This window comes from Rhinolophus hipposideros (assembly GCF_964194185.1).
Source record: "Rhinolophus hipposideros genome assembly, chromosome: 15".
Lineage (NCBI taxonomy): Eukaryota > Metazoa > Chordata > Mammalia > Chiroptera > Rhinolophidae > Rhinolophus > Rhinolophus hipposideros.
In genome coordinates, this window is record NC_138061.1 from 46702546 (window position 1) to 46716364 (window position 13819).

General features: G+C 36.3%; 1 protein-coding gene across 1 annotated transcript in view; it reads left to right on the top strand.

The window, feature by feature from the left end:
* Positions 1 to 339: 339 nt before the first annotated feature.
* MYPN (myopalladin) overlaps positions 340 to 13819 on the top strand; it is a 101995-nt gene continuing 88515 nt past the window's right edge. The window contains exon 1 of the mRNA XM_081075099.1: positions 340 to 459. The gene's annotated coding sequence lies outside the window, so the exon portion shown is untranslated. The remainder of the gene's footprint in view (positions 460 to 13819) is intronic.

The window sequence follows — 13819 nt, forward strand, 5'->3', positions numbered from 1 at the left end:
AACAGTTTACCCACAGTAAAAACCTAGTAAATATTTAAACCTAGATAAACATGATTTGGAAATATGGCTACTGAAAGGTACAACTAAAATCGAATATAAAAAGTTTTTTTTTGATTCAGGAATAAATTCAGATTAAAGTAAGCATAATTCTGAATGATATTTTATTTATTACTATTAAATAGCTCAACCCCACAGAGGTGGGGAGGGGTGGGGAGAGAAGAGAAAGAAGTTGGAAACAAACAAGTGAGGCTCATAGGAGAAAATAGCTCCTCCGAGGGGAACCACATGCTCTGATACCCATGGCAGCCACATGAGGAAGCAGCCTAAAATTAGCAGGATGGGCAAGCCCGGGAAGGGAAAACCATCGCAACATTTCCTGCCCTCAACAGTGAGGTGAGGGGGCTGGATCCCCAGAGGAGCCCTCCTTAGCCTGTGAAGCTCCACTGCAGTGTGTGCCAGGTAAGACTCATCCTGGGCACTCACCCTGGAGGGGAAAGCAAGAGATTTCTTCAGGGGATGTCCAGACAATTGAAAGGTTTAATATTGCCTAGTAAAGAGATGCCTCCAGGAATCTAATGATTAAGCAAGCAATAAAAGTATTCTTATATCCATGCTCACCTAAGGTATTCATCTGATGCCTTTTAACCTTGTGGAGTTGAGGCTCTCTGGTGCTGTTTTTTTAAGTGTTGGAGTACTAGAGGAGGCTGTCCTAGAAAATTTGTAAAACCGTGTGGAAGAGGAATGAGGAAAGGGTACCTCTAAGGATATAAAAAAATGGATGAGATAATACAGCATTAAAAAGGAAAGATTGGAAATAACAGAAACAGGACTTGGTGGGCAATAGTGTGCTGTTTTTCATTGTTGAAGTACACAGAATGATTGAACTGGCCGAGGACAGATAACAGAATCCTGGAGGGGGCCAGGATTTTCTCAATTATTATTTCACAAAGCACTAGATGAATGATTTATTTTATCATGGATATGAGTTATTCCCAGTCAGAGTACTTATCATTCTCCGTGGTTTCTGTAAGTTCCTGCTTTCTGTACTGGAATTCATTTTTATATTACTGATTGCTTTTTAAAGTTACAACTCATTAATGGTAAAACCTTCCAGTGCTATTAGGAGGGTATCTCAGAAGATTAATCTGAAGGGATTATGTAATTAGCAGAAATTCAGAATTTTAAAAAAATTACAACTTTTTTGAGATACATTCACATACCATGCAATTCAATTGTTTAAAGTGTACAATTCAGTGGTTTTTAGTATATTTATAGAGTTTCCTAACCATTGACATAATCAATTTTAGAACATTTCATCATCCTTCTCCCAAAAAACACATACCCAGTTAGCAGTCATTCCTATTTGTACATTTCATATAAATGACATTGTACAATATGTGGTCTTTTGTGAGCTTTTTTCTTCTTTCCATTTTTTCTGTTATTTCTTAAGGGGATGCTTACTGTGTAGCAAGAGAAAAGAAAAACTCTTCTATTGGGAGTGTTAATTGTTGATTCATCATAAAAGGGAACTGTCATTGTCTTATTCACCATTTATAATCCATTACTCTAAGATTACTCCATGATATGGCACTTAAGTGCTACATAAAATTATATAATAAACGCTTTTCAGTAATAATGATTTTTATTCAATGATAATCTTGCATATGACCTGATGGAATGAAATGCATCCATTTAGAATATCATTAAGGAACATATATGGTACATATCCTAAGGTTTTAGTAAATAAATGAAGATGTAATGTGTTTAGAACAGTGCCTGGCAAGCATTAGATTCTTAGTAAATAGCCATATATTTCCCCACCCTACTTTCAATGTTAAACATTTACTCATATTATAAAACATACAGAGCAGATTTGAAGAAAATCTTAACCAAGCAGAGTGCTTTGAACATACTAGTTATTCAATAAATGCTTATTAAAACAGAGAAGGGAGATTTACTCATGGATATATGCTTTATATAGCTGTGTCATTATTTCATAAAGGCTGTATAAAACAGTTTCATATGCTAGATTAGGAGGTGCCAATTATAATGTCAAGTTTGAGGCTGACATCAACTGCAATCTGGCTTACTTTCTTTGGCCCTCAATTCATCTACAACTCCAGATCCAGATATGTTGGATCATAGCTAAAATGCCATCCCCATTGTTCATAGTGTGGAATATTTTATGGCAAGGTCTCTTAGACACACCAGCTTTATACTTATTTCATGGTAAAGGTCACTCATTGAATTATAGGATTGCTTCTTAGGGAAGTCCAGTGATTGACTCATAAAATATTGCAGCTTGTAATTACCTTGATGAAATCACCAGGTTCCATTGTCTGGTCTTCAGCTGTCCAAGCTCAGAAACCTAATTTGTTTTTAAAAAATACTTCCAGTGATCCAGTCCTTTAGCAAAGCACTTACATTAACCAAACTCCCAAAAGAGTAATATAGCAGCCAGAATTTTGTTATTTACAATGAGAAAGATGGTTTTAGAACAAACCAACTATCATGTTCTCCTATCAACATAATTTTTCTCTATAAGGAAATCTACTTAAATTTACAAAAAAACTAAATTGAAGTTAGAATGTTGCTGTATGACCATGGATGAGAGCAAGGCAAGTAATTGGTCATCGTATCTGGCAGTCTTGGAATGGGGCTCCCAACTCCACCATCTAGAACAGATAATATGGCTCTCGTGAATGAACACTGCTGATTCTTTCTTCTTTTTCCTTTCCTGATTTTCCTTTCCTACCTGTCATTCTGAATACATACCTCCTCAAATGTAGATATAGATGTAGATGTAGGTATAGATATAGACGCACATATTTATATTTACATATACACATTTATATTTGATAGCTAGATACCATCAATTAGGAAATAGCCAAATTTTGCCCTTTTTTCCCTTCTGGTGTGCTTGAGGCTTTTATTTGTTTATTTGTGGGGAGACTTTCAGTATTTTTATATCTTTATAACTATAATACATTCTTATTAGGAGTTTTTATTTTTTTGTTTAAGTACAGCTAAAAAAGAAATATGAGAGGAAAATCTCGCATAATTCCACTACCTAGATATAACTATTTAACATTTTGGAATATTGTACTCCAGAATTTCAAAAAATAAAATAGGGTCTATGTCAACAATAATTAAGAAATAAATTATAAATGAGTAAATAAATAAAATAGTCATAAACACTGTTTTGAAGACTTTTTAAATTATTATTTATCATAATTATCTTTCCATGTCAGAAAATGTATATCGTTTCCATTTTTTTCTTTTTTTAAGATTTTTATTGGGGAAGCAGAACAGGACTTTATTGGGGAACAGTGTGTACTTCCAGGCCTTTTTTCCAAGTCAAGTTGTTGTCCTTTCAATCTTAGTTGTGGAGGGTGCCGTTCAGCTTCAGGTTGTTGTCCTTTCAGTCTTAGTTGTGGAGGGCGCAGCTCAGCTCCAGGTCCAGTTGCCATTGCTAGTTGCTAGTTGCAGGGGGCACAGCCCACCATCCATTGCAGGAGTTGAATCGGCAACCTTGTGGTTGAGAGCCTGCACTACAACCAAGTGAGCCATCCGGGAGCTCAGCTGCAGCTCAGCTCAAGGTGCCCTGTTCAATCATAGCTGCAGGGGGCGGAGCCCGCCATCCCTTGCAGGACTTGAGGAGAGAGCCCACTGGCCCATGTGGGAATCGAACCGGCAGCCTTTCGAGTTAAGAGCACGGAGCTCCAACAGCCTGAGAACCAGGCTGGCCCTATCATTTCCAATTTTTTGCTATCACTTACAGTTCTTTATAAACATCCTCATAAGTAGATTGCAATGTTAGTTGTTCATTTCTTAAGGTCCTTAAATTTACATACTTTAGTCATTTTATGCTGAATTTTTAAAATTATCAGTGTTTAAGGTACTCTGCTGATGTGTCCATGGGTTTTCTATAATATAAAATTCTTTCATATTTGTACATCAATTTTAAAACTTTTTTTGTTTTATATAATCACATTTAGATTTTTAAATGCTTTGTATATTTTTTTATTTTTATACAAATTGTAAACTCCTGAAATAAGCAAAAAAATCCATTTTCCTCATTTTTCAGTAACTGAAAAGATATGTTAACTAAAGCACCTGGTTGGGCGGCAGGATGGCTCAGTTGGTTGGAGCGCCAGCTCTCAACAACAAGGTTGCCAGTTCAATTCCCACATGGGATGGTGGGCTGCTCCTCCTGCAACTACAGACTGAAAATGGCAACTAGACTTGTAGCTGAGCTGCGCCCTCCACAACTAGATTGAAAGACCACTTGGAGCTGATAGGCCCTGGAGAAACATGTTTTTTCCCAATAGTCCCCAATTTAAAAAAAAACCACACACACAGAAAACTAAAGCATGTGGAATGATTTGCTCAAGATCATATAGCTGGGTCTAGAAGGTTCTTTTTTTCTTAGATCAGTGATTTCCAACTTGTCAGCAAGACTCCTGGAGGGCCAGGAAGAAATTATAAAGGGTCCACAAATCTATGTGTGCATCAAGCATTGTCTGAAAACAGAATAAACATTATTTATTAGATAGTGCTACAATTAATAAAACACGAATTTGTTGGAAATAAGTACCATGTTTCCCCAAAAATAAGACCTAGCCGGACATCAGCTTTAACTTGTCTTTTGGAGCAAAAATTAATATAAGACCCGGTCTTATTTTAATATATGACCGGATCTTATAATATAATGTAATACAATAATATAACATTAATATAATATAATATAATATAATATAATATAATATAATATAATATAATATAATATAATAAAATAAAATATCAGGTCTTATTTTAATATAAGACCCAGTCTTATATTAATTTTTGCTCCAAAAGACACATTAGAGGTGATAGTCTGGCTAGGTCTTATTTTTGGGGAAACACGGTATTAAATTAGTGGTTGCTTTTTGTCATTATGTACTTTATAAATCAATGGATAAAAAATTATATTTATCATTGCTTGGGATATACACAACATTTTTTAATGTTGGAAAGGCATCCCTGTACTTGAAGTAATTACAGTGTTTCCCCGAAAAAAACCTTGACGTACAATCAGCTCTAATGCATCTTTTGGAGCAGAAATTAATATGAGACCAGGTGATATTTTACTATAAAACCGGGTCTATAATATAATATAATATAATATAATCTCAGTCTTATACTAATTTTTGCTCAAAAGACACATTAGAGCTGATTGGCTAGGTCTTATTTTCGGAGAAACAGGGTAGAAACTGGTGCTTTTGCGCTTGCTGGGGTTCACTATATTTGCTCTCAAGTATTATAAAACAGTTTAGAACTCTTGACAAAACCATGGTATAAAAATATAACCAGCAGTATTTTATCCCAAATAAAAGTTCCCCCACAGTATATAAATTATGCTGTCCTAAATAATCTTACTGGATCCTGCTCTTTAGAACTTTCAAAGAAAACAAAATAAATAGGTGGATGTAATTATGTAAAGATGTAAGACATTAAAGGATTTGAGACATGAAAGGCAGTACATACAGATAACTCTTTCCTGCCATAGTTTGCAGAAGTATCCTGAGTGCTGCAAGGTGCTCTAAACAACTGAGCCATCTGGCCACTTGGGATCTCATTGATTTCATTCTCATTGCAGAGAGTGCAGCTCGCTAGCCCATGTGGGAATCGAACCGGCTGCCCTGTTCTGCAGAGCTCATGCTCTAACCAACTGAGCTGCCCCTGTGTATGTCTTTCCATCTGAAATGAGTCTCTTGTAGGCAACATATGTAAGGAGTTTGCTTTCTTTTCTATTCAGCTACTCTGTGTCTTTTGTTGGAAGCATTTAATCTATTTACATTGAAAGTAATTGTTGATAGATAAGTAGTTATTGCCATTTTATTTTTCATATTTTTCTTCTTCTCCTTCTTAAAGAAGTCCCCTTAATGTTTCTTGTAATACTGGTTTTATTATATTTTTTGTAATATGGGGCTCACTGAGGCAAGATGCTGCTTGTTTGGGGTTTGTGATCCTTTGAGAGATTTTAGGAAAGGCCACAGCATGAGCCAAAACAGGCTGTTTGTATGGAAAAGCTACTGGAAGCAGCTTGGATGAGCCCACAAATTGGGTGGGGCAGGGTCTCAGGGAATCATCAGGGTGGGATGAACAGTCTCATCTGCACTCTGGGAGTGCAGGAGAGCTCAACAAAGAAACAATGGCTTTTACCAGCACTTCTGTCTGGATGAAAGCTGCCTCTCCAGCCTTTGCCCTGAGCCAGACTGTTCAGTTCTTCCCCATATGTCCCTCGCACCTTTCAAGCTGCTTCCCCAGCACTGGAACTCAGGGTGAGTCAGTCTGCTAGTAAGTCCATGCATAGGCCCGTTAAGAGGAACGCCTGGGACTCCAGCCCCTTCTGCCACACTCCACCATAATATCCATTGGTTTTCACAGCCAGAAGTTATGGGGACTTCTCTTCCTGGTGCTAGAACCCTAGGCTGGGACCTTTGTGTAGGACTGGGACCCCTCGCTCATCAGAGGGGACTTCTGTGCCCTCTTTTTTTTTTTTATTGGGGAACAGTGTGTTTTTCCAGGGCCCATCAGCTCCAAGTCAAGTTCTCCTTTGACCTAGTTGTGGAGGGCACTGCTCAGCTCCAAGTCCAGTTGCCATTTTCAATCTTAGATACAGGGGGCACAGCCCACCATCCCATGCAGGAATTGAACCAGCAACCCTGTTGTTAAGAGCTTTTGCTCTACCCAACTGAGCCATCCGGCCGCATTCTCCTAATATTTTACGGCCAGACATTGATGTGGGAATCAGCTTGTTCCGCATCTCTACCCAGCCTATCAGTCTCAACAGGCTTCTTCTGTACATCCTTAGTTATAAGACTTCTGTTCAGCTAGACTTCAGGCGATTCTCAATGATGTTTTTTCTGTAGTTTAGTTATAATTTTGATGTGGTCATGAGAGGATGCAAGCACAGCATTTGTCTACTGCACCATCTTGACTGGAAATCTTCACCAAGTTTCTAAATAAAGAACCAAAACATTTCTAATATTGAACATTGAAATAAATGTGAGCTATACATACATTTGAAAAAGATTAATAAAAACAAGTAAGACAATTATTTTCCTACCATCTTATTCCAGTTCAGGGTTGCAAGTGGTAAGAGCCCATCCTGGCAGCTCAGGGCATGGCAAGACAGGCACCCACTCTGGACAGAAGAGCTCTGCATCTCAGGATGCATCACACTCACACCCACACTCACTCAGACTCAGACAATGTAAACATGCCAATTCAGCCCGCATTCACATCTTTGGGATGTAGGAGGAAACTGCAGTCCCAGAGAAAACCCATCTAGACATTGGGAGAATGTACAAACTCCACACAGACAGTGCCCCTCACTCCAATCTATTTTTTTCCTCATTAACATTATAAGGAAGCCATGAAAAGACACTGAATGAAATGACATTATTCAAGATTCTTCTGTATTGGGGCCGGCCCAGTGGCACAGGCGGTTAAAGCTCCATGCTCCTAACTCCGAAGGCTGCTGGTTTGATTCCCAATGGACCAGTAGACTCTCAACCACAAGGTTGCCAGTTAAATTCCTCGAGTCCCGCAAGGGATGGTGGGCAGCGCCCCCTGCAACTAGCAAAGGCAACTGGACCTGGAGCTGAGCTGTGCCCTCCACAACTAAGACTGAAAGGACAACAACTTGAAGCTGAACAGCACCCTCCACAAGTAAGATTGAAAGGACAACAACTTGACTTGGAAAAAAGGCCTGGAAGTACACACTGTTCCCCAATATAAAGTCCTGTTACCCTTCCCCAATAAAATCTTTAAAAAAAAAAAAAAAAGGCTGCTGTATTGAGGTGTGTGACTCTAACTAATTATTCTTTTTGTATGTCAGTTTCCTTATATGTAAAACATGTGTATTAAAGCAGACAGGATTCATGAGAAAAAGCTAATAAAACTCAATAAAACACTTTTTAAGTACAGTGCTAATATATAAGAGCATTTAAATAACAGTATTTAAAACATCACTGTTCTTCATATTTCACATCTGCCCCAGTTAATCGGCATTATCATTGGCAGCATTTATTTAGCAGATCTAAATCTGCTTTATCTTATTGCACATGCTGTTTATATGACTTGAACATTATTTATTAGACAATTCAATATCATGGAAAGACTAAGATATCCCTCACTTCCCTATATTTCTCCTCTCTAAATCACTTAACCTAAACAATAGTTCTGTTTACCTAAGTTTTATACCAGTCTTATGTTGACATCCTTTCTTAGATCAAAAGAGAAGTAAGATGTTTACCAATACCCTCAATTATCATTTTCTTCTCATAAAGCACATACCATAGAGTGGATATACTATTCTGATATTTGTCACCACTCTACTTATCTGGCTAAAGAAGACTTGTTTGATACCTGCTTGTCAGATCAAATTATAATTTAAATCCTTTAGCTATGTTTAGCCCCTTGGCAGTAGGTAAGTTGAGAATTTATAGAATTCAGAAGCAGATGGTTCAGGAGCATGGTAACTAGATACGAAACATTTACCTCTGTGTCATTGGTTTGAATCTGAACTTGGTTGATCACTATTCATGTTCTATACAAGATGTAATTGATCTGATTTGAATCTCTAATGAACAGCACCCCATGTTACAAAAACTCATCACTCTTTGGCACTAATTGGCATTCTTGTTGTCAGCGTCAGGCTAGAAGCCAAAGACTGAATCAGTCTGGAAACTTGAACTGCTGCTGTGTCTGAGTCATCAGTCTAGGTGGCTCATTCAGCCTTTGGCCTTTCTTTAGAGTTTACAGCTCAGTGCAACTGTGTATATATACTTCACTCCCTGTGACTTCACAAAGCCAGATTAAAAGACATTTACTTAAAATATATCTTTTTATAATAATAATGTATAATAATAATGGTGGTTAACATTTATCGGCCACTCACTAGGAACCAGCTGTTGTTCTAACAGTACTAAATCGTCTCAGCAATCTTTTGAGGTAGATACTATTATTTCCCCTATTTTTTTTTAGAGATGAGGAAACTGAGGCACAAAGATTAAATAATTTGCCTAAGGCTTTGCGGATAATAAGTGATGGAGTTGGAATCCAGCTCTAAATACAATTATTCTCTGCCTAATTATAGCATCTGTTTCATTTCTTCTTTTACCATCTTACTATACCACTGATACATATTTTTAAAATTCTTGTTCAAACCAAATAGGGTACACATCAGTCAAACAGGGTAAACATCAATCTCTCAACTTTAAAATTGTTCATCTTCCTGTACTAGTTATTATTGTTTCTGAAAGAGGTAATGTATCTTTCTTAAATTTAATTCATGTGCATCATCATTCTGAGCTTAAGATACTTAAACATCTTGATTTTACAATGGTTCTTATGTCATCTATTTTTTTGTTGTTTGAGCTAAACATTACTTGAACGTGTAGACAGGCCACTGGCCTGATAATTTTGTTAAGATTTCAACAAAAAAGAAAAGCCTTGGTATAAATGTGATCATCCCAAACATATAAAATATAAACAACCTTTTTCGTCTTACCTGCCATTCTACACAAATGCTTGTCTCCAACCCCAAAGTTCTACCAATATTTCCTCCTTTATTTTTCTTCCTTGCCTTTGTTCAGTTACTATGTACTATATACTATGTACAGTTACTAATGTTACAAGTGGAAACATTCTCTGACCTTATCTTTCTAAATTAATAGAGAAGAGAGAATCAAATAAAATAAAACCCTGCCAACCACTCCATCCCAAAACAAAAACAGTGAATGATGACCAAATAGGCAGTCTATAACTGCCTCTTTTTTGTTAAATTACGTAATTGAATTCCTTCCATCTACTATTCATGCAAGATTAGAAAGCAGATAAGAATAATTTTGAAAATCTGCACCTCTGTTTTATGCGATTCCCTATAGTAGCTCAGGAGGAAGTATTTAGTACACTGAGATAAATGATATTTAAAATAAAGTTCATGAGCAATTAGATCATTTTAATGAAGAAAATAAATTAATCTGATTCTCACAATAGTTTTTCAAGGTTTAGTAAATATTATTTGCTATAATTACCAACTAAAAGTCAAAAACAATCTATGATCATCTTTTAGTTTCCTTTAGTTGCCTTCTATACTAAGTTACTCAAAGTTTGTTGTCAGTCTCATTTGGCACATATTTATTGCTCCAGTTTTGCTAACAAAGGTATCCCCAAAAATAGCTCTTTTTAAGCTAAACTAATAATATAATGTAAACTTAATAATGTTACAATAATGAAAATGCAATCTGGGTTTTACTGCTGATTTACATTTACATGTAGCATGACCATTCTAGTACTTAATTTTCCCACGTACAAAATAATCATAATAAAAACCAACTTCAAGGGCAATAGTGTTGTTTTGCTTTTGTAGTTGTCTTTCATTAGAACATAATAACCAATATGTGACTATAAGTAACTCCAAAATGATGAAATGCTAAATGTCTACCTGAAATATGGTAACCACACGGTGTCTCATGCCTAATTTCACTATGTCTAGTAACTTGCAGATAGACATGCACAGAGAGAATTATTTATTTATTGTTGCTTCAGTTCCTTTGTTTCTTTGACCAGTCAGAGATAGTAAATCATCCACATTTCTAAGGACTTGGATGGACTTTGGAGGAAGTCACTAAAGCATCATAATCCCAACATCACTAGAGTTCTCCTTTTTACTCTACATCTTCTGAGTGTTGATGTTTTGTTTTGTTTTTTTCCTAAATGCATTACTAACAAGCAGGATGCCTCTGAATGGTGGTGTGGTGTAGTAGAGAACAACTTGGGCTTTGGTGTCATGTCGACCTGGGTGTGAATCACAGCTCTGAGTGGCCTTGTGCAAATTTTTTCTCTGATCTTCAGTTTACTCCTCTATATAAAAAGGATAATGATGTAGTATTCCTTGGACAATCTCAAGGTGTACTTCCTGAGACTTTTTCAGATCCCTGAATTTGTGAAAATCACAATGGCATATAATTTTTTCAGTTTCAGCCTCCATAAAATGGGGATAATGACCCATACTTCATGGGTTGTAGTATTAAATTATATATTAAATATGATCAACAGAGCTTGGTTTGTTTGGACACTGGGCTGGATCAGCTAGGGTCACTCAGAGAGCTAAGTAATTCATTCTGGCTTATCTGTATTTCAGAAAGTTCAATCTGGAGTCAGTCCCAAACAGTTGAAATCTTGATCTAAATAGAAGGATGTCATGTGTGTTTTAGGTACTTTTTATTTCTAGGATAACAGGGAGCCCAGTCTGTGACTTGAGCTGGAATTCCAAAAACCAAGGCATGAGAGTGGACAGAACTGCCCCTCAGCTATGGACAGTAGGGTCTTGAAGTTTAAAATTCATGAGAAGGAGTCTATGGAAGCAAAAAAGAGTCTGATTTTAGGAAGTAGATGAAAAACAAGAACCTAATATAAAACAAAGGTTGAACAAAGGTGGACAGAAAAAATAGTAGTAAGCTAGCTCAGAAGTATGCAAAATACGTATAAAAGTGCCTCTTATAGAGCACCTATGGAACAACTTTTGGGTAAGGTGGGTACTTTAAATAGCCCCAAGCTTTTTCCAAAAGCAAGGGTCCCTCATTGCAATTATCTAAGGAATTGTGAGCATCCACTGAGCCAAAGCACTTACAGCTCTTTACTGGGTGACTAGTACACAATAAACATCCCCAATCATTTTCAGCTCCCTTCTTCATTTGAATCGATTCTTAACAGTATTTCCATGTTTAACTAATATCAAAAACATTAATTACAATTAAATTAGTTAATGTTGCTGAGAGTTTAGGTCCTTTGCTTTTTTATGGCACACAATAAGTGTTCAGTAAATATTTGTTGAATTCAGTGAATAATTTAGAAATCAACAATCAACATGATATCATTTTTTTTCTTTTTTTTAATTAAATTTATTGGGGTGACAATTGTTAGTAAATTTACATAGATTTCAGGTGTACAATTCTGTAATACATCATCTATAAATCCCATTGTGTGTTCACCACCCAGAGTCAGTTCTCCTTCCATCACCATATATTTGATCCCCCTTCATGATATCATTTTTATGGCATGCCATGGACAAATATTTTTTAAGTGCCTACTTTGTGCCTTGCCTTCAGGTTAGAACTGTGTAGCCTATAGAAAAAAAATTTTAATGGCTCTGATTCTCAAAGAGTTGATTTAACTAAACAGGTAAAGGATAAACATAAATGAAAAATTAGTTTAAATCAGCAAAACAAGAAATGTTACAACCACTTGTTGTGACATTAGTAATTGTACATAGTATATAGTACATAGTAATTGAACAAAGGCAAGGAATAAAAATAAAGGAGGAAATATTGGTAAAACTTTGGGGTTGGAGATAAGCATTTGTGTAGAATGGCAGGTAAGACGAGAAATGTTCTTTATATTTTATAGGTTTGGGATGATCACATTTCTGATTATACCAAGGCTTTTCCTTTTTGTTGAAATCTTAACAAAATTATCAGGCCAGTGGCCTGTCTACAAACAGATTTATCCCCAGCTCAGTTTACATTGTGGTAAATTTTTCTGTTTAACTTCTCTGTGACATTGTCTATTTACTTATCCCTTTTATTGACATTATCACCCACATTTGTAGTTAAAGTTTATCGTCTAGGCTGGAAGATGAAATGAGAAGACCTCTAAGATATTAACACAAGACTTTGTTTAGAAGAGATTTTACCTAATCCATTCTCAGTTTGGAATGAGGAGTAATGAATTGTGTGATAAGCAGAATGAATGAAAAGGCAAAACAAAAAAGGTTTTCCAGGTTTTCCCACATTAAGGTATGCTGCCTTTATTTGATAGGAAGTTTGCTAGAGCAAGAAAACACCAAATGGATAGATCCATATGCAAATAAAAAAGTGAGCTTGGCTAGGGATATAAATTACAAATTGCTTTTGAATTTGCCATGGTTTATATTCTCCAAGCTCATCCTCTGTACTCTTCCTTTCTTGGCAACACGTTGCTCCCATTCAACATTTACTAATTTCATGTAGTGAAATGGCAATTTTTCAGAAATGTGTATCAGCCCTTGCTATTTCTGTCAACTAATTCTATTGGGCCTTCTTTGTGAAAATAGGCCTAGACTTAGTCACATGCTATTTTTCTGCTCTCTTCTTGCTTCTGTTAAATAAACACCAAGTCCCTAAAAGCAAAGTAATAGCTTTAATAACCCTTTGCACACTACTTATGAAAATAATGCATTTCCTCCTCTGGGCGATTTTTGTTTTTTGAACTAACTTGCATAATTATTCTTCATGAGAAGGCAGTGGGGGGCAATGGAAAGACAATACATTTTAAATTAAAAGACCTAGGTTTGAATTTACCCAGCTGTGCAACTCATTGGTTAAGTAACTTAGAGAAAGCTAAACTTCTTTAAGCCTTAGTTTCCTCCTTCTAATATGCAGATAACAATACCTTGCAGAGTTGCTTTAAATAGTAAATAAGAGATAAATGAGGGTGCGCCCCATTTATAGTACACTAGGAAAAAAATGTTAATTCCCGTTTCCCTTTCTTCACATCATTAATGCTAGTGTGATTATTTGAATCATGCATAAGAACACTGAACTTTGTTTTCAGCTTTTTGAGATGTCATGCTGCCCCAAAATAGAATCTGAGCAGAATCACCCAGAGCCCGGCATACTGGCATTTAAGATATTTAGCACTAAGGTTATGAAGAGAGACTATGCCAATTATTTTTCTGCCCCTAACTTAAAAAACAATTATTGACCCGTGTTGATGTGTTGAAAAATAA